We start from the raw sequence: 20,479 nt of genomic DNA on the forward strand, positions 1-20,479 counted from the left end.
AAAGACCTTGAAGAGAAAGCTAAGAGAAGCTAAAGCACAATTCTCTCTAGAGGGCCTAACAGAGCTTTTCAAGGAAGAAGAATCCATGGCAGCCGAAAACAACAATGCCAACAATGCAAGGAAGGTGCTGGGTGACTTTACTGCACCTACTCCCGACTTTTATGGGAGAAGCATCTCAATCCCTACCATTGGAGCAAACAACTTTGAGCTTAAGCCTCAATTAGTTTCTCTAATGCAACAAAATTGCAAATTTCATGGACTTTCATTGGAAGATCCTCATCAGTTCTTAGCTGAATTTTTGCAAATCTGTAACATTGTCAAGACCAATGGGGTTGATCCTGAGGTCTACAGACTTATGCTCTTCCCTTTTGCTGTAAGAGACAGAGCTAGGACATGGTTAGACTCACAACCTAAAGAAAGCCTGAACTCTTGAGAAAAGCTAGTCAATGCCTTCTTGGCAAAGTTTTTTCTACCTCAAAAATTGAGCAAGTTTAGAGTGGAAGTCCAAACTTTCAGACAGAAGGAAGGTGAATCCCTCTATGAAGCTTGGGAAAGATACAAGCAATTGATCAGAAGGTATCCTTCTGACATGCTTTCAGAATGGAGTATCATAGGAATCTTCTATGATGGTCTATCTGAACTGTCCAAGATGTTATTGGACAGCTCTGCTAGAGAATCTCTTCATCTGAAGAAGACGCCTGCAGAAGCTCAGGAACTCATTGAGATGATTGTAAATAACCAATTCATGTACACTTCTGAAAGGAACCCTGTGAATAATGGGACAAATCAGAAGAAAGGAGTTCTTGAGATTGATACTCTGAATGCCATACTGGCTTAGAATAAAATATTGACCCAACAAGTCAATATAATTTCTCAGAGTCTATCTGGAATGCAAGCAGCAACAGGCAGTACTAAGGAAGCTTCCTCTGAAGAAGAAGCTTATGATCCTAAGAACCTAGCAATGGAAAAGGTGAATTACATGGGAGAACCCTATGGAAACACCTATAATCCTTCATGGAGAAACCATCCAAATCTCTCATGGAAGGATCAACAGAGACCTCAACAAGGTTTCAACAACAATAATGGTGGAAGAAACAGGTTTAGCAATAGCAAGCCTTTTCCATCATTTTCTCAGCAACAGACAGAAAATTCTAAGCAAAGCCACTCTGACTTAGCAACCATTGTCTCTGATCTAATCAAAACCACTCAAAGTTTTATGACTGAAACAAGGTCCTCCATTAGAAATTTAGAGGCACAAGTGGGTCAGCTGAGTAAGAAAATTACTGAACTCCCTCCTAGCACTCTCCCAAGCAATACAGAAGAGAATCCAAAAAGAGAGTGCAAGGCCATTACCACAACCCACATGGCCGAACTTGGAGAGGAGGAAGGGGCAGTGATCTCCACTGAGGAAGACCTCAATGGACGTCCACTGGCCTCCATGGAGTTCCCTGATGAGGAACCATGGGAATCTGAGGCTCACATAGAGACCATAGAGATTCCATTGAATTTACTTCTGCCATTCATGAGCTCTGATGAGTATTCTTCCTCTGAAGAGGATGAAGATGTTACTGAAGAGCAAGTTGCTAAGTATCTTGGAGCAATCATGAAGCTAAATGCCAAGTTATTTGGTAATGAGATTTGGGAGGATGAACCCCCCTTGCTAATCAAAGAACTGGATGACTTGACTAGGCAGAGATTACCTCTGAAGAGACAAGATCCTGGGAAGTTCTCAATACCTTGTGCCATAGGCACCATGACCTTTGAGAAGGATCTGTGTGACCTAGGGTCAAGTATAAACCTTATGCCTCTCTCTGTAATGGAGAAGCTAGGGATCATTGAGGTACAAGCTGCTAGAATCTCACTAGAGATGGTAGACAATTCAAGGAAACAAGCTTATGGACTTGTAGAGGATGTCTTGGTAAAGGTTGAAGACCATTACATCCCCGCTGACTTCATAATCCTAGAGACTGGGAAGTGTATGGATGAATCCATCATCCTTGGCAGACCCTTCCTAGCCACAGTAAAAGCTGTGATTGATGTTGCCAGAGGAGAATTGATCATTCAAGTGAATGAAGACTCCCTTGTGTTTAAAGCTCAAGGATATCCCTCTGTAACCATAGAGAGGAAGCATGAAGAGCTTCTCTCAATACAGAGTCAAACAGAGCCCCTACAGTCAAACTCTAAGTTTGGTGTTGGGAGGCCACAACCAAACTTTAAGTTTGGTATTGAACCCCCACATTCAAACTCTAAGTTTGGTGTTGGAAGGTTCCAATATTGCTCTAAACATCTGTAAGGCTCCATGAGAGCCCACTGTCAAGCTATTGACATTAAAGAAGCGCTTGTTGGGAGGCAACCCAATCTTTAATTATCTATGTTAAATTTCTCTTTTCTTTTGTTATTTTATGTTTTCTGTAGGTTAATGATCAGGTGAAGTCACAAAAACAATTGAAAAAGCAAAAACAGAAGGAAAAATAGTATTAAAAACAGAACATCCTGGAGGAAAAACTTACTGGCGTTTAAACGCCAGTAAGGGTAGCAGAATGGGCGTTAAACGCCCAGTCTGGCACCATTCTGGGCGTTTAACGCCAGAAATAGGCACCATTCTGGGCGTTTAACGCCAGAAATGGGCACCAAACTGGCGTTTAACACCAGGAATGGGCAAGAAGCTGGCGTTAAACGCGAGAAATGGGCAGCAGCCTGGCGTTTAACGTTAGGATTGGCAGAAAGGGGTATTTTTGCATGCCACTTGGTGCAGGGATGAGATATCCTTGACACCTCAGGATCTGTGGACCCCACAGGATCTCCACCTACCCCACCTCTCTCTCTCTTCTTCACCCATTCCCCAAATAACCTCCACCAATCACCTCCATTACTCCTCCAAAACCATCATACAACCCACTTACACCCAACCACTCAAATTCAAACCATCACTCCTTCCTTTTCCACATTATAACCACCTAAAACCTCCTTTGGCCGAACAATTCACACACCTCCATCTCTTCTTCTTCTCCTCCTTTCTTTATTCTTTTGCTCGAGGACGAGCAAACCTTTTAAGTTTGGTGTGGAAAAGCTCAGCTTTTTTGTTTTTTCATAACCATTTATGGCACCTAAGGCCGGAGAAACCTCTAGAAAGAGGAAAAGAAAGACAATTGTTTCCACCTTCGAGTCATAGGAGATGGAGAGATTCATCTCAAAGGTCCATCAAGACCACTTCTATGAAGTTGTGGCCAAGACTCCTCATTGAAGAGGACAAGCACATCACTAAAAAAAGGATGGAGCAAACAAGAGAGCCCACTCATGGACCTCAACAAGAGCATGAGGAAATTCCTCATCATGAAATCCTTGAGATTCCTCAAGGGATGAATTTTCCTCCACAAAACTATTGGGAGCAAATCAACACCTCCCTAGGAGAATTAAGTTCCAACATAGGACAATTAAGGGTGGAGCACCAAGAGCATTCCATCCTCCTCCATGAAATTAGAGAAGACCAAAGAGTCATGAGAGAGGAGCAACAAAGGCAAGGAAGAGACATTGAGGAGCTCAAGCACTCCATAAGATCTTCAAGAGGAAGAACAAGCCGCCATCACTAAGGTGGACCCGTTCTTTAATTTCCTTGTTCTTTATTTTCTATTTTTCGAATTTTTATGCTTTATGTTTATTTATGTTTGTGTCTTTATCACATGATCACTAGTGTCTAAGTGTCTATGCCTTAAAGCAATGAAAATGAATCCATCATCTTTCTTAAATGAAAAATATTTTTAATTGAAAAAGAAAAAGAAGTGCATGAATTTCGAATTTTATAACAGCTTAGTTACTTTGATGTGGTGGCAATACTTTTGTCTTTCTGAATGAATGCTTGAACAGTGCATATTTTTGATACTGTTGATTCATGAATGTTAAAATTGTTGGCTCTTGAAATAATGATGGAAAAGGAGAAATGTTATTTGATAATCTGAAAAATCATAAAAATGATTCTTGAAGCAAGAAAAAGCAGTGAATAAAAAAGCTTGCAGAAAAAAAATATATGCGAAAAAAATGCGAAAAAAAAGAGAGAGAAAGAAAAAGCAAGCAGAAAAAGCCAATACCCCTTTAAACCAAAAGGCAAGGGTGATAAAAAAGGATCCAAGGCTTTGAGCAACAGTGGATAGGAGGGCCCACAGTTATAAAATCCTAGCCTAAGCGGCTAAACCAAGCTATCCCTAACCATGTGCTTGTGGCGTGAAGGTGTCAAGTGAAAGCTTGAGACTGAACGGTTAAAGTCATGGTCCAAAAGCAAAAAGAGTGTGCTTAAGAGCTCTGGACACCTCTAATTGGGGACTCTAGCAAAGCTGAGTCACAATCTGAAAAGGTTCACCCAGTTATGTGTCTGTGGCATTTATGTATCCGGTGGTAATACTGGAAAAAAAATGCTTTGGGTCACAGCCAAGACTCATAAAGTAGCTGTGTTCAAGAATCAACATACTTAACTAGGAGAATCAATAACACTATCTGGATTCTGAGTTCCTATAGATGCCAATCATTCTGAACTTCAAGGGATAAAGTGAGATGCCAAAATTGTTCAGAAGCAAAAAGCTAAAAGCCCCGCTCATCTAATTAATACTGATCTTCATAGATGTTTTTAAATTCATTGTACATTCTATTCTTTTTATCCTATATGATTTTCAGTTGCTTGGGGACAAGCAACAATTTAAGTTTGGTGTTGTGATGAGCGGATAATTTATACGCTTTTTGGCATTGTTTTTAGTATGTTTTTAGTATATTTTAGTTAGTTTTTATTATGTTTTTATTAGTTTTTAAATAAAAATCACATTTCTAGACTTTACTATGAGTTTATGTGTTTTTCTGTGATTTCAGGTATTTTCTGGCTGAAAGTGAGGGACCTGAGCAAAAATCTGATTCAGAGGCTGAAAAAGGACTGCAGATGCTGTTGGATTCTGACCTTCCTGCACTCAAAGTGGATTTTCTGGAGCTACAGAAGCCCAATTGGCACGCTCTCAATTGTGTTGGAAAGTAGACATCCTGGGCTTTCCAGAAATGGATAATAGTCTACACTTTGCCCAATTTTTGATGGCCCAAACCGGCGTTCCATGTCAGCTCAAGAATTCTGGCGTTTAACGCCAGAACTGGCACAAAAGCTGGAGTTAAACGCCCAAACTGGCACAAAAGCTGTCGTTTAACTCCAAGAAAAGTCTCTACATGTGAAAGCTTCAATGCTCAGCCCATGCACACACCAAGTGGGCCCGGAAGAAGATTTCTGCATTAATTACTTATTTCTGTAAACCCTAGGATACTAGTTCTCTATAAATAGGACCTTTTACTATTGTATTTTCATCTTGGTTCTTCTGGTTCCCTCTCTGGGGCCGAAGCCAATGACCTCCATTATCACTTTTGTATTTTCAACGGTGGAGTTTCTACACACCATAGATTAAGGTGTGGAGCTCTACTGTTCTTCATGAATTAATACAAGTACTATTGTTTTTCTATTCAACTCAAGTCTATTTCTTCTCCAAGATATTCATTCGCACCCAAGAACATGATGAATGTGATGATTATGTGACACTCATCACCATTCTCACCTATGAACGCGTGACTGACAACCACTTTCGTTCTACATGCAAACACGCTTGAATGTGTATCTTTTGGGTTTCTAGTCTAAGATTGGAACCTTCGTGGTATAGGCTAGAATTATTGGCGGCCATTCCTGAGATCCGGAACGTCTAAACCTTGTCTGTGGTATTCTGAGTAGGATCTGGGAAGGGATGACTGTGACGAGCTTCAAACTCGCGATTGTTGGGTGTGTGACAGACGCAAAAGGATCAATGGATCCTATTCCAACATGATCGAGAACCGACAGATGATTAGCCGTGCGGTGACAGTGTGCGTTGAACATTTTCACTGAGAGGACGGGAAGTAGCCATTGACAACAGTGATACCCAATATAAAGCTTGCCATGGAAAGGAGTATGAATGATTGGAAGAAGGCAATAGGAAAGCAGAGGTTCAGGAGGAACAAAGCATCTTCATACGCTTATCTGAAATTCCTACCAATGAATTACATAAGCATCTCTATATCTATCTTTATTTTATGTTTTATTTATCTTTTAATTATCAACTCTCTATCACCATCTGAATCCGCCTGACTGAGATTTACAAGATGACCATAGCTTGCTTCAAGCCGACAATCTCTGTGGGATCGACCCTTACTCACGTAAGGTTTATTACTTGGACAACCTAGTGCACTTGCTGGTTAGTTGTGCGGAATTGTGACAAAGTGTGATTCACGTTTGAGAGCACCAAGTCCTTTGGCGCCATTATTAATGATCACAATTTCGTGCACCAGATTCCTACTCCCAGTATTTTTATTCTAAATTTGTGACAACCCTTCTAAATTGATAAGCGGATTTTTGCTGGTTAAGAACTGTACTTACAACGCCGTTTTATTTATAAATTCTTGATCGGCTAATTTTCGCCCCGTCAATTTTTGGCACCATTGTCGGGGAGTTGCGATTTTGTGCTAAATTATTAGTTGGTGTACATAATTTTAATTTTTGCATATTTTATTTTATTTTATTACCATGAGTTGTATGTTTCTTTCATTGAATGACACGTTCGCTGCCTGATCCGAGCTTAGCCGCGTTTGATCCTAAAATTGAAAGAACTATTTCGCATATTAGACGAGCTCGACGTAGGTTAGCCTCTGAGGGTGGTGAACTAGTTACTACCAATTCACCAGTCTCTTCTGAAGGTGAATCTGAAGCGCCATCTGAGGAAGAAACAAGCTCCTTTACTACTGATTCTGTTAATTTATGTGCAGGTAATATGGTGGAGCCCAGAAGGATTACTCTCCAGGAAGCAGGCGCTCCATACTTTACACTGCAACCGTATTAAGCGCGTCACCCAAATCTGGCTCCAGATTTTGAACTAAAGACTGCGCTAATCAACCTAAGACCCAAGTTTCATGGCTTACCTGCTCAAAAGCCTATCAAGCACCTCAGGGATTTTCAGACAACCTGTTCTACTGTTAGGCGTCATGGTGCAGATGAGACTTCTATTCTGCTAATCGCCTTCCCATTTTCTCTTGAGAAAAAGGTGAGGGAGTGGTACTACACCCAACCAGAAGCAGTTGTTACTAACTAGGATACGCTCAGGAGAGAATTCTTGGAAAAATACTTTCCAGCTGAAATTACAGATAGACTGAGGAAAGAGATCTCCTGCATTATCCAGGGTGACTCAGAGACTCTTTATGAATATTGGGAATGCTTTAAAAATCTCCTAGACTCATGCCTCCACCACAAGATTGACCAAATGGTGCTGATCAGCTACTTTACACAAGGCTTGAAGTCTTAGGATAAGACTATGTTGGATGCTGCAAGTAATGGCTCTATGAAAAAGTACAAGACCACGGATGAAGCATGGCAACTGATCACTGATCTAGCAGAGTCTACTCAGAATGTCAGGCACCGGAACAACCATCCCAAAGCTGTTGCAGAGGTTCCCTCTAGCAGTAAGACTATTGTTTTCACACAGGCTATATGTGAGATGACCAACCTACTGAAGCAGATACAGCTGAATCAACAATAGCCTCAGCCTCCCCCACCACAACAAAGTCAACAGTTGGTTCCTCAAAGAGTATGCAGAATATGTGATGATTATACCTATTACATTGATGAGTGTCCGCAACTCCTACAAGAAGACAATACCTTGGCAGCTACTTATAATTTCTATGACCGCCCAAATCAAGGACAATCAACAAGGCGGCAATTACAACCAAGGTGAAAACTACAATCAAGGTTGGTAGGACAACTCCAACCAGGGATCGAGAGATAATTCCAATCAAGGATGGAGGGACAACTACAATAGAGGAGGCAGCGACAACAATGGAAATCAGAGGTGGAATAACAACAATAGACAACAGAACCAAAACCAGCCTTACAGAGCACCTCACCAAAGGCAGTCCCAAGTGCCTCAGAACAACTAACAGCAGGTTGGTGCACGAAATCACAATCACACTTTTGCAATTCCGCACAACTAACCAGCAAGTGCACTGGGTCATCCAAGTAATACCTTACGTGAGTAAGGGTCGATCCCACGGACATTGTCGGCTTGAAGCAAGCTATGGTTATCTTGTAACTCTTAGTCAGGATATCAATAATTCTCATATTTAATTGTAAAAAGTAAAAGAACATGAAATAAATACTTGTTTTGCAGTAATTGAGAACAGGTTGAGGTTTTGGAGATGCTCTGTCCTCTGAATCTCTGCTTTCCTACTATCTTCTTCTTCACACACGCTAGGCTCCTTCCATGGCAAGCTGTATGTTTGTGGATCACCGTTGTCAATGGCTACTATCCGTCCTCTCAGTAAAAATAGTCCAAATGCGCTGTCACCGCACGGCTAATCATCTGTCGGTTCTCACTCATGTTGGAATAGGATCCATTGATCCTTTTGCGTCTGTCACTACGCCCAGCACTCGTGAGTTTGAAGCTCGTCACAGTCATCCCTTCCCAGATCCTACTCGGAATACCACAGACAAGGTTTAGACTTTTCGGATCTCATGAATGGCCGCCAATAATTCTAGCTTATACCACGAAGACTCTGATCTGAATAAGGAGGCTAAGAGATAAGCACTCAATCTAAGGTAGAACGGAGGTGGTTTTCAGATACGCGTTCATAGGTTGAGAATGGTGATGAGTGTCACAGATCATCACATTCATCAAGTTGAAGTACGAGTGAATATCTTAGAATAGAAACAAGCGTGATAGAATGGAAAACAGTAGTAATGGCATTAATTCATCGAAACACAGTAGAGCTCCTCACCCCCAACCATGGGGTTTAGAGACTCATGCCGTAGAAGATACAATATGAAATGTGTAAAATGTCATGAGGTACAAGATGAATCACTAAAAGTAGTTTTTATAGTAAACTAATGACCTAGGGTTACAGAAAATGAGTAAGCTAGAATAGTTAGTGTAGAAATCCACTTTCGGGGCCCACTTGGTGTGTGCTTGGGCTGAGCATTGAAGCTTTCACGTGTAGAGATCATTCTTGGAGTTAAACGCCAGCTTTTGTACCAGTTTGGGCGTTTAACTCCAGCTTTCATTCCAGTTCTGGCATTTTGACACCAGAATTTCTATGCTGATTTAGAATGCCAGTTTGGGCCATCAAATCTCGAGCAAAGTATAAACTATTATATATTTCTGGAAAGCCCAAGATGTCGACTTTCCAACGCAATTGAGAGCGTGCCAATTGGGCTTTTGTAGCTCCATAAAATCTACTTCAAATGCAAGGAGGTCAGAATCCAACAGCATCTGTAGTCCTTTTTCAGCCTCTGAATCAGATTTTTGCTCAGGTCCCTCAATTTTAGCCAGAAAATACTTGAAATCACAGAAAAATACACAAACTCATAGTAAAGTCCAGAAATGTGATTTTTGAATAAAAACTAATAAAAACATAATAAAAACTAACTAAAATATACTAAAAACATACTAAAAACAATGCCAAAAAGCGTATAAATTATCCGCTCATCACAACACCAAACTTGAATTGTTGCTTGTCTCCAAGCAACTGAAAATCAAATAGGATAAAAAGAAGAGAATATACAATGAATTCCAAAAACATCTATGAATATCAGTCTTAATTAGATGAGCGGGGCTGTTAGCTTTTTGCTTTTGAACAGTTTTGGCATCTCACTTTGTCCTTTGAAGTTCAGAATGATTGGCATCTATAGGAACTCAGAATTCAGATAGTGTTATTGATTCTCCTAGTTCAGTATGTTGATTTTTGAACACATTTACTTTATGAGTCTTGGCCGTGACCCTAAGCATTTTGTTTTCCAGAGACACATAACTGGGTAAACCTTTTTAGATTGTGACTCAGCTTTGCTAGAGTCCCCAATTAGAGGTGTCCAGAGCTCTTAAGCACACTCTTTTTGCTTTGGGCCACGACTTTAACCGCTCAGTCTCAAGCTTGTCACTTGACACCTTCACGCCACAAGCACATGGTTAGGGACAGCCTGGTTTAGCCGCTTAGGCCAGGATTTTATTCCTGTAGGCCCTCCTATCCACTGATGTTCAAAACCTTGGATCCTTTTTATTTTACCCTTGCCTTTTGGCTTAAAGGGCTATTGGCTTTTTCTGCTTGCTTTTTCTTTTTCTTTCTCTCTCTTTTTTTTTTCCGCAAGCTTTGTATTCACTACTTTTTCTTGTTTCAAGAATCATTTTTATGATTTTTCAAATTATCAATAACATTTCTCCTTTTCCATTATTCTTTCAAGAGCCAACAATTTTAACATTCATAAACAACAAATTCAAAAATATGCACTGTTCAAGCATTCATTCAGAAAGACAAAAAGCATTGCCACCACATCAAAATAATTAAACTGTTTTAAAATTCGAAATTCAGATACTTCTTTTTCTTTTTCAGAAAACATTTTTCATTTTAAGAAAGGTGATGGATTCATAGGACATTCATATCTTTAAGTCATAGACACTAAGACACTAATGATCATGTGATAAAGACACAAACATAGATAAAACATAAAGCATAATATTCGAAAAACAGAAAAATAGGAGCAAGGAGATTAAAGAACGGGTCCACCTTAGTGATGGCGGCTTGTTCTTCCTCTTGAAGATCTTATGAAGTGCTTTAACTCCTCTATGTCTCTTCCTTGCCTTTGTTGCTTCTCTCTCATGGCCTTTTGGTCCTCTCTAATTTCATGGAGGATAGTGGAATGCTCTTGTTGAGGTCCATGAGTGGGCTCTCTTGTTTGCTCCATCCTTTTGTTAGTGATGGGCTTTTGAGATGAATCTCTCCATTTTTCATGACTCGGAGGTGGAAGCTTTTGCCTTCCTTTTTCTCTTTCTAGAGGTTTCTCCGGCCTTAGGTGCCATAAATGGTTATGAAAACACAAAAAGCAAAAAGCAATGCTTTTCCCACACCAAACTTAGAAGGTTTGCTCGTCCTCGAGTAAAAGAAGAAAGAAGGGAGGAGAAGAAGAAGAGAATGGAAGAGATGGAGAGGTGTGAGTGGTTAAGAGGTGATGGGGAAGAGTATTTGGGGAAGGGTGTTATTGGAATGTGTGAAGAAGAGAGAGATTGAGTTGAGGTAGGTGGGGATCCTGTGGGGTCCACAGATCCTGAGGTGCCAAGGATTTCTCATCCCTGCACCATTCTGGCGTGTAAACGCCCCTTTGAGTGCCAATCCTGGCGTTAAATGCCAGGTTGCTTTATTTTCTGTTTATTTATTATTTATTTTCGAAAACTCCATAATCAATTATTATCCGCCTGACTGAGATTTACAAGATGACCATAGCTTGCTTCATACCAACAATCTCCGTGGGATCGACCCTTACTCACGTAAGGTTTTATTACTTGGACGACCGTGCACTTGCTGGTTAGTTGTATCAAAGTTGTGAATGAAAAATGATTTATTAAGACATGCATACAGAGTTTTTGGCGCTGTTGCCTGAGATCACAATTTCGTGCACTAAGTTTTTGGCGCCGTTGTCGGGGATTGTTCGAGTTTGGACAACTAACGGTTCATCGTGTTGCTCAGATTAGGTAATTTTATTCTTATTTTGTATTCAAAAAAAATATATTTTAAAAAATTTTTCAAAAATTTTTCCTTTATTTTCGAAAAAAAAAATTCTTTCCAAAAATTTTTATTATGTTCTTCAGAATTTTTAAGAATGAATTCTAGTGTTTCATGAAGCATGTTGAAGCCTGACTGGCTGTAAAGCCATGCCTAAATTCATTTGGACTGGGGCTTCCAACCCATCATTATCAAGAGCAAGCTAGTTGTTGCTAATCCACCTGCTGCTGTTCCAGATCCAAAAGATTTACATGCTAAAGCTTGACTGGCTATTAAGCCATGTCTAACCCTCAGATTGGAGCTTTAGACTAAGAGTACAAGATTCCTGGAATTCATATTAAAAATTTTGGAATCCTTATTTTCTTTTTTCAAATTAATTTTTGAAAAATACAAAAAAATTTAGAAAATCATAAAAATCAAAAAAATATTTTGTGTTTCTTGTTTGAGTCTTGAGTCAGATTTTAAGTTTGGTGTCAATTGCATGTTCATCTTGCATTTTTCGAAAAAAAAATCATGCATTCATAGTGTTCTTCATGATCTTCAAGTTGTTCTTGATAAAACCTTCTTGATTGATCTTCATATTATATTGTTTTGTGTTGTATGGTGTTTTTCATATGCATTCTTGAATTCTTAGTGTTTAAGCATTAAAGATTTCTATGTTTGGTGTCTTGCATGTTTTCTTTGCATAAAAAAATTTTTCAAAAATAAGTTATTGGTGTTCATCTTGATCTTCAAAGTGTTCTTGGTGTTCATCTTGACATTCATAGCATTCTTGCATGCATTCATTGTTTTGATCCAAAATTTTCATGCATTGAGTTTTTTTCATGTTTTTCTCTCTCATCATTAAAAATTCAAAAATCAAAAAAATATCTTTCCCTTTTTCACTCATAAATTTCGAAAATTTGAGTTGACTTTTTCAAAACTTTTTAAAACTTAGTTGTTTCTTATGAGTCAAATCAAATTTTTAAATTAAAAAAGAAAAAATCTTATCTTTTTCAAAATCTTTTTCAAAAATAAAATCTTTTTCATTTTTCTTAGTTATTTTCGAAAATTTTAAAAATATTTTTCAAAACTCTTTTTCTTATCTTTATCACACAATTTTCGAAAATAACATCATCAATTAATGTTTTGATTCAAAAATTTCAAGTTTGTTACTTACTTGTTAAGAAAGATTCAAACTTTAAGTTCTAGAATCATATTTTGTGATTTCTTGTGAATCAAGTCATTAATTGTGATTTTAAAAATCAAATCTTTTTCAAAACTAATTTCAATCATATCTTTTCAAAAGCATCTTTCTATCTTATCTTTTTCAAAATCATATCTTTTCCATCATATCTTTTTAAAAATCTTATCTTTTTCAAAAATTTGATTTTAAAATATCCCTTCTAACTTCTTATCTTCCTATCTTTTTAAAATTGATTTTCAAAATTTGTTTCAACTAACTAACTAACTTTTTGTTTGTTTCTTATCTTTTTCAAAACTACCTAACTAACTCTCTCTCTCTAATTTTCGAAAATATCTTCCCTCTTTTTTAAAAATTCTTTTTAATTAACTAATTGTCTCAAATTTTAATTTTAATTTTCGAAAATCACTAACCATTTTTCAAAAATAATTTTCGAAATTCCACTTTCTCTCTCATCTCCTTCTATTTATTTATTCATCTACTAACACTTCTCTCCCATCCAAAAATTTGAACACTACCTCCCTCTCTGTGTTCGAGTTTTTTCTTCCCTTCTTTACATTACATTCTTTTCTTCTTCTACTCACACAGGGGAACCTCTATACCTGGGTAAAAAGGATCCCTATTATTATTATTTTTCTGTTCCCTCTTTTTCATATGAGCAGGAGCAAGGACAAGAATATTCTTGTTGAAGCAGATCCAGAACCTGAAAGGACTCTGAAGAGTAAACTAAGAGAAGCTAAATTACAACAATCCAGCAAGCACCTTTCAGAAATTTTCGAACAAAAAGAGGAGATGGTAGCTGAAAATAATAATAATGCAAGGAGGATGCTTGGTGACTTTACTGCACCTAATTCTAATTTACATGGAAGAAGCATCTCCATCCCCACCATTGGAGCAAACAATTTTGAGCTGAAACCTCATTTAGTTTCTCTGATGCAGCAGAACTGCAAGTTCCATGGACTTCCATCTGAAGATCCTTTTCAGTTCTTAACTGAATTCTTGCAGATCTGTGATACTGTTAAGACTAATAGAGTAGATCCTGAAGTCTACAGGCTTATGCTTTTCCTGTTTGCTGTAAGAAACAGAGCTAGAGTGTGGTTGGACTCTCAGCCCAAAGATAGCCTGAACTCTTGGGATAAGTTGGTCACGGCTTTCTTAGCCAAGTTCTTTCCTCCTCAAAAGTTGAGCAAGCTTAGAGTGGATGTTCAAACCTTCAGACAGAAAGAAGGTGAATCCCTCTATGAAGCTTGGGAGAGATACAAGGAACTGACCAAAAAGTGTCCTTCTGACATGCTTTCAGAATGGACCATCCTGGATATATTCTATAATGGTCTGTCTGAATTAGCTAAGATGTCATTGGATACTTCTGCAGGTGGATCCATTCACCTAAAGAAAATGCCTACAGAAGCTCAAGAACTCATTGACATGGTTGCTAATAACCAGTTCATGTGCACTTCTGAGAGGAACCCTGTGAGTAATGGGACACCTCAGAAGAAGGGAGTTCTTGAAATTGATACTCTGAATGCCATATTGGCTCAGAATAAAATATTGACTCAGCAAGTCAATATGATTTCTCAGAGTCTGAATGGAATGCAAGCTGCATCCAACAGTACTCAAGAGGCATCTTCTGGAGAAGAAGCTTATGATCCTGAGAACCCTGCAATAGCAGAGGTGAATTATATGGGTGAACCATATGGAAACACCTATAATCCCTTATGGAGAAATCACCCAAATCTCTCATGGAAGGATCAACAAAAGCCTCAACAAGGCTTTAATAATGGTGGAAGAAATAGGTTTAACAATAGTAAACCTTTTCCATCATCCACTCAGCAACAGACAGAGAACTCTGAACAAAATACCTCTAATTTAGCAAACTTAGTCTCTAATCTATCTAAGGCCACTGTGAGTTTCATGAATGAAACAAGATCCTCCATTAGAAATTTAGAAGCACAAGTGGGCCAGCTGAGTAAAAGGATCACTGAAATCCCTCCTAGTACTCTCCCAAGTAATACAGAAGAAAATCCAAAAGGAGAATGCAAGGTCATTGATATAACCATCATGGCCGAATCCAAAGAGGAAGGGGAGGACGTGAATCCCAAGGAGGAAGACCTCCTGGGACGTCCAGTGATCAATAAGGAGCTTCCCTCTGAGGAACCAAAGGAATCTGAGACTCATCTAGAGACCATAGAGATTCCATTGAACTTCCTTATGCCATTCATGAGCTCTGATGAGTATTCCTCTTCTGAAGAGAATGAGGATGTTACTAAGGAGCAAATTACCAAGTACCTTGGTGCAATCATGAAGCTGAATGCCAAATTATTTGGTATTGAGACTTGGGAAGATGAACCTCCCTTGTTCACCAATGAACTAAGTGATCTGGATCAACTGACATTGTCCCAGAAGAAACAGGATCCTAGAAAGTTCCTAATACCTTGTACCATAGGCACCATGATCCTTGAAAAGGCTCTGTGTGACCTTGATTCAGGGATAAACCTCATGCCCCTCTTTGTAATAGAGAAACTGAGAATCTTTGGGGTGCAAGCTGCTAAAATCTCATTAGAGATGGCAGACAATTCAAGAAAACAGGCTTATGGACAAGTAGAGGACGTGTTAGTAAAGGTTGAAGGCCTTTACATCCCTGTTGATTTCATAGTCCTAGATACTGGGAAGGATGAGGATGAATCCATCATCCTTGGAAGACCCTTCCTAGCCACAGCAAGAGTTGTGATTGATGTTGACAGAGGTGAACTAGTCCTTCAATTGAATGAGGACTCCCTTGTGTTTAAAACTCAAGGTCATCCTTCTGTAAACATGGAAAAGAGCCACAGTAAGCTTCTCTCAAAACAGAGTCAACCAGAGCCCCCACATTCAAACTCTAAGTTTGGTGTTGAACTCCCATATCCAAACTCTAAGTTTGGTGTTGGGGAGTCTCAACAATGCTTTGAACATCTGTGAGGCTCCATGAGAGCCCACTATCAAGCTATTGATATTAAGGAAGCGCTTGTTGGAAGGCAACCCAATTTTTATTTATCTAATTTTATTTTTATTGTTATTTCATGTTTTATTAGGTTCATGATCATGTGGAGTCACAAAATAAATATAAAATTGAAAACGGAATCAAAAACAGCAGAAGAAAAATCACACCATGGAGGAGGATCTTACTGGCGTTTAAACGCCAGTAAGGAGCATCTGGCTGGCGTTCAACGCCAGAACAGAGCATGGATCTGGCGTTGAACGCCAGAAACAAGCAGCATCCTGGCGTCCAGATGCCAGAAATGCACAGTGAATAAGAGCTGGCGCTGAACGCCAGAAACAAGCATCTGGCTGGCGTTCAACGCCAGAAATATGCTGCATCTGGGCGTTGAACGCCCAAAACAAGCATCAATTCGGCGTTTAAACGCCAGAATTGCATGGAAAGGCATTTTACATGCCTAATGGGTGCAGGGATGCAAATCCTTGACACCTCAGGATCTGTGGACCCCACAAGATCAACTTAGCATCTGTGGACCCACAGGATCCCCACCTACCTCCACTCACTCTCTTCCCTCTTCTCAATGTTCATCCTCTCTTCCCAATAAACACTCTTCCCCAAAACTCTTCATCAATCACCTCAATCTCTCTTCCCTATCACCACTTCACCACTCACATCATCCACTCTTCCTCATAAACCTACCTCATAAACTCCACCTACCTTCAAAATTCAAAATCAATTTCCCACCCAAAACCCACCCTTATGGCCGAACCTTACCCCCCTCCCTTCCCTATATATAGCCTCCATTCTTCCTCATTTTCACACAACACAACCCTCTCTTCTCTTCTTGGCCGAATACACCTCTCCCTCCTCTCCTCCATATTTTTTTCTTCTTCTTCATCTATTCTTTCTTCTCTTACTCGAGGGCGAGCAATATTCTAAGTTTGGTGTGGTAAAAGCATAAGCTTTTTGTTTTTCCATTACCATTGATGGCACCCAAGACCGGAGAATCCTCTAGAAAAGGGAAAGGGAAGACAAAAGCTTCCACCTCCGAGTCATGGGAGATGGAAAGATTCATCTCCAAAGCTCATCAAGACCACTTCTATGATGTTGTGGCCAAGAAAAAGGTGATCCCCGAGGTCCCTTTCAAACTCAAGAGAAATGAGTATCCAGAGATCCAACATGAGATCCATAGAAGAGGTTGGGAAGTTCTAACAAACCCCATCCAACAAGTTGGAACTCTAATGGTTCAAGGGTTCTATGCTAATGCATGGATCACAAGGAACCATGATCAAAGTAAGAACCCGAACCCAAATAATTATCTCACCATGGTTCGAGGGAATTACTTAGATTTTAGTCCGAAAAATGTAAGGTTGGCGTTCAACTTGCCAATGATGGAAGAGAACGCACGCCCCTACACAAGGAGAGTCAACTTTGATCAAAGGTTGGACCAAGTCCTCATGGACATATGGTGGAAGGAGCTCAATGGAAGATTGACTCAAAAGGCAAACTGGTTCAACTGAGAAGACTGGACCTTAAGCCTGTAGCTAGAGGATGGTTGGAGTTCATTTAACGCTCAATCATTCCCACTAGCAACCGGTCTGAAGTTACTATAGACCGGGCCATCATGATCCATAGCATCATGATTGGAGAAGAGGTGGAGGTTCATGAGATTATACCTCAAGAACTCTACAAGGTGGCTGATAAATCCTCCACTATGGCAAGGTTAGCTTTTCCTCACCTCATTTGCCATCTATGCAATTCGGCTGGGATTGACATAGAAGGAGACATTCCCATTGAGGAAGAGAAGCCCATCACTAAGAAAAGGATGGAGCAAACAAGAGAGCCCATTCATGGAGCTCAAGAGACGCATGAAGCTCATCACCATGAGATTCCGGAGATGCCTCAAATGCATTTTCCTCCACAAAACTATTGGGAGCAAATCAACACCTCCCTAGGAGAATTAAGTTCCAACATGGGACAATTAAGGGTGGAACATCAAGAGCACTCCATCATCCTTCATGAAATTAGAGAAGATCAAAAAGCAATGAGGGAGGAGCAACAAAGACAAGGAAGAGACATAGAAGAGATCAAGGACATCATTGGTTCCTCAAGAAGGAAACGCCACCATCACTAAGGTGGATTCATTCCTTGTTCTTAAATTCTCTGTTTTTCGTTTTCTTTATGTTAAGTGCTTATCCATGTTTGTGTCTTATTACATGATCATTAGTATTTAGTAACTTTGTCTTAAAGTTATGAATGTCCTATGAATCCATCACCTCTCTTAAATGAAAAATGTTTTAATTCAAAAGAACAAGAAGTACATGAGTTTCGAATTTATCCTTGAACTTAGTTTAATTATATTGATGTGGTGACAATACTTTTTGTTTTCTGAATGAATGCTTGAACAGTGCATATGTCTTTTGAAGTTGTTGTTTAAGAATGTTAAATATGTTGGCTCTTGAAAGAATGATGACAAAGAGACATGTTATTTGATAATCTGAAAAATCATAAAAATGATTCTTGAAGCAAGAAAAAGCAGCAAAGAACAAAGCTTGCAGAAAAAAAAATGGCGAAAAAAAAAAGAAGAGAAAAAGCAAGCAGAAAAAGCCAAAGCTCTTAAAACCAAAAGGCAAGAGCAAAAAGCCAATAACCCTTAAAACCAAAAGGCAAGGGTAAATAAAAAGGATCCCAAGGCTTTGAGCATCAGTGGATAGGAGGGCCTAAAGGAATAAAATCCTGGCCTAAGCGGCTAAACCAAGCTGTCCCTAACCATGTGCTTGTGGCGTGAAGGTGTCAAGTGAAAACTTGAGACTGAGCGGTTAAAGTCAAGGTCCAAAGCAAAAAAAAAAAGAGTGTGCTTAAGAACCCTGGACACCTCTAATTGGGGACTTTAGCAAAGCTGAGTCACAATCTGAAAAGGTTCACCCAATTATGTGTCTGTGGCATTTATGTATCCGGTGGTAATACTGGAAAACAAAGTGCTTAGGGCCACGGCAAGACTCAGAAAGTAGCTGTGTTCAAGAATCAACATACTGAACTAGGAGAATCAATAATACTATCTGAACTCTGAGTTCCTATAGATGCCAATCATTCTGAACCTCAATGGATAAAGTGAGATGCCAAAACTATTCAATAGGCAAAAAGCTACAAGTCCCGCTCATCTGATTGGAGCTATGTTTCATTGATAGTTTGGAATTTATAGTATATTCTCTTCTTTTTTTCCTATTTGATTTTCAGTTGCTTGGGGACAAGCAACAATTTAAGTTTGGTGTTGTGATGAGCGGATAATTTATACGCTTTTTGGCATTGTTTTTAGCATGTTTTTAGTAGAATCTAGTTACTTTTAGGGATGTTTTTATTAGTTTTTATGTTAAATTCACATTTCTGGACTTTACTATGAGTTTGTGTGTTTTTCTGTGATTTCAGGTATTTTCTAGCTGAAATTGAGGGATTTGAGCAAAAATCAGATTCAGAGGTTGAAGAAGGACTGCTGATGCTGTTGGATTCTGACCTCCTTGCACTCAAAGTAGATTTTCTGGAGCTACAGAACTCAAAATGGCGCACTTCCAATTGCGTTGGAAATTAGACATCCAGGGCTTTCCAGCAATATATAATAGTTCATACTTTGGCTGAGTTTAGACGACGTAAAAGGGCGTTGAACGCCAGTTCTACGCTGCAGTCCGGAGTTAAACGCCAGAAACACGTCACAAACCAGAGTTGAACGCCAAAAACACGTTACAACTTGGCGTTCAACTCCAGAAAGAGCCTCTACACGTGTAACATTCAAGCTCAGCCCAAGCACACACCAAGTGGGCCCCGGAAGTGGATTTATGCATCAATTACTTACTTCTGTAAACCCTAGTAACTAGTTTAGTATAAATAGGACTTTTTACTATTGTATTAGACATCTTATGATTTTTAGTTCATCTTAGGATCATATTGATCACGTTTGGGGCTGGCCATTCAGCCATGCCTGGACCTTCATCACTTATGTATTTTCAAACGGTAGAGTTTCTGCACTCCATAGATTAAGGTGTGGAGCTCTGCTGTTCCTCATGAATTAATGCAAAGTACTACTATTTTTCTATTCATTTCAACTTATTCCGCTTTTAAGATATTCATTCGTACTTCAATATGAATTTGATGAACGTGACAATCATCATCATTCCCCCACGAACGCGTGCCTGACAACCACATCCGTTCTACCTTAGATTGAATGAGTATCTCTTGGATCCTTAATCAGAATCTTCGTGGTATAAGCTAGATTGATGGCGGCATTCATGAGAGTCCAGAAAGTCTAAACCTTATCTGTGGTATTCCGAGTAGGACTCTGGGATTGAATGACTGTGACGAACTTCAAACTCGCGAGTGCTGGGCGTAGTGACAGACGCAAAAGGAGGGTGAATCCTATTCCAGTATGATTGAGAACCTCAGATGATTAGCCGTGCTGTGACAGAGCATTTGGACCATTTTCAGAAGAGGATAGGATGCAGCCATTGACCACGGTGATGCCTCCAGATGATTAGCCATGCAGTGACAATGCATCGGACCATTTTCACAGAGAGGATGAAAAGTAGCCATTGACAATGGTGATGTCCTTACATAAAGCCAGCCATGGAAAGGAGTAAGACTGATTGGATGAAGACAGCAGGAAAGCAGAAGTTCAGAGGAACGAACGCATCTCCATACACGTATCTGAAATTCTCACCAATGATATACATAAGTATTTCTATCTT

The 20,479-nt window shown here is 39.4% G+C and overlaps 2 non-coding genes across 2 annotated transcripts; both read right to left on the reverse strand.

Annotated features, from left to right (window-relative positions):
- Positions 1-487: 487 nt before the first annotated feature.
- Positions 488-591, reverse strand: LOC148550792 (small nucleolar RNA R71). Its single transcript, XR_015893754.1, has one exon. It is a non-coding gene; the product is annotated as a small nucleolar RNA R71 (small nucleolar RNA).
- A 13,366-nt stretch (positions 592-13,957) lies between these two features.
- On the reverse strand, positions 13,958-14,065 carry LOC148550793 (small nucleolar RNA R71). The gene has a single exon (XR_015892617.1). It is a non-coding gene; the product is annotated as a small nucleolar RNA R71 (small nucleolar RNA).
- Between the last annotated feature and the right edge of the window lie 6,414 nt (positions 14,066-20,479).

The sequence above is a fragment of the Arachis ipaensis genome, chromosome B7 (assembly GCF_059453495.1).
Source record: "Arachis ipaensis isolate K30076 ecotype BB chromosome B7, ASM5945349v1, whole genome shotgun sequence".
NCBI lineage: Eukaryota > Viridiplantae > Streptophyta > Magnoliopsida > Fabales > Fabaceae > Arachis > Arachis ipaensis.